Below are 1,878 nucleotides of genomic sequence, written 5' to 3'. Positions count from 1 at the left end.
CCACATTTCAGCCACAGCAGCCTGCTTTGGGTCCATGGGTCCCAGACAAATGCTGGCCATGGCAAACTGCCCTCCACTTCCCTAACTGGGACCAGGGATCAGTAGTGGGCCTGGTGTGTCTTGGGGGGTCTTGGGGGACACAAACCCCCCTTTAATGCTCAAACTTGAAGGCTGACCAAGATATTTCCGTGGGAACTGTGTGCCAGAAACATGTTAAAGTTGGGCCCACCTCTTGGGAAGTGTCTCCCAGCAGACCCCAGTGTAAATGTATGAGGAGAGGTTGCTTTGGAGAAAGATCCTCTTTTTTCTCCATTTTCTGCCATGGGTTGCCACAGCCATAACATTCAGGCACCTTCAAAAGAATAAAAAATACCCCAAACAAATCATCTCTTTCTTTTGTGCCAGTGTGCTGGGAGGCTCTGCTGGTTTGGCTAAATACAATTTGGAGCTCAATTTAGGGATTACCCTGAGTGTGTGCTGTGTGTGCACACATGTGTTTGTGTGTGTGTCTACCCTTGGTCAACCTCCTCCAGCTCTCCCTAGCTCTTCGCCCCACAGACCCATGCAGACTTCATGGGAGGCTGCAGGATCTCTTCCCCCAGCTCGTGCTTGCATACTCCTGCTTCCTTCTCCTCCTCTGATACAAGGCTCCCATACAGGTCTACGGACCGTCCCCTGCCTCTGCCCCAAGCCTCCCAGAGGGCTTGCTGATGGCAGTGCAGTAGTGATGGTGGGTGTTGGGGACACCAAGGGCATAGGAGGCAAGGCGGACAGGATCCGTGCTGCTGCAGGAGCTGGTTAAACATTGTCCCAGGCCAGTTAGGTAACACAAACCGCAGCGGGAAAGAAATGAAACTGCTTGAGCAAACAAGGTGCACTTGGCAGGGCAGCAGGCTGCGTGACAAAGTGCTCCCCTCTCCCTGCCAGCCTGCCAGGGTTATCTGCTGATGGAGAATAAACACCTCACCCACAGCCCCAAACTCAGAGGGATGGCAGCCAGGAGCACAGGTGGCTTCTGCAAGACTTGGCCTGAGGCTGGGCTTGCCCTGCTCACCTGTCCTCTCCCTGGACATGCTGATTGCCACCAACCACCATCCTGTCCCCCTCCCATGCATGCTGATTGTGTGGGAAGTCCAAGCATCTCAGCATTGTCCCTCTTGTCAGCCAGTCCAGCCTGCTCCTTGCAGCAGCTCCAGGAGGTCTGGGGTGGGCCTGGAGCACCCTCCGCTCGCTGGAGCCAGCAGACGCCAGCTGGGAAAACCTGTTCCCTAGAGAAGGTTATGCAAAGAACGTGACGGAGGTCTGGCTGCAGCCCAGACCACAGACTAGCTCCTAGTTCACACCCAGGGACTGGGATCTCTTCTTGCACCACAGGACAACCCTGATGTCCCCTTCTCAGCGTGTGGGTCTTGGAGCAGTACCACTGCAGCCCAGCACTCTAGAAGATGAGGGATGGAAATCTCCCATATGATTTTGTCATCCCCAGGATTTTGCATGACTGCAGCCTTGCTGAACTGCAAAGGTGGACATGGCATGGCATGGCAGCAGGAGACCAGGCATTCCAGCAAGACAACTCCTCATATAAACAGCAGTTGAACCCACCTAAAAGAGGCTGGTCTGGCCCATGGGCAGTTCCTGCCCCTGGCAAAGCAGATGGGTCATGCCCTTGATGCCACTGCAGCATCTTGAGGTCCTTCAGCTACCACTGATTCCCCAGGCTATGAGCTCCTGTCAGGGAAGTAAGGTGCCCAGGGCCATGGTCAGTGGGAGTTTGGAAGTGAAATGGGAGACTGGCAGCAGGGTCTGTGGTTCCCCTGGCCCTGAACCCATCTCTTGTTACCCACGTCCTGGTGAAGCAGGGTTTGGATTTCCCCAGGC

This window comes from Eurypyga helias, unplaced genomic scaffold (genome assembly GCF_000690775.1).
Source record: "Eurypyga helias isolate BGI_N326 unplaced genomic scaffold, ASM69077v1 scaffold15998, whole genome shotgun sequence".
In the NCBI taxonomy this organism is placed as follows: domain Eukaryota; kingdom Metazoa; phylum Chordata; class Aves; order Eurypygiformes; family Eurypygidae; genus Eurypyga; species Eurypyga helias.
This window is presented reverse-complemented; position numbering follows the sequence as displayed.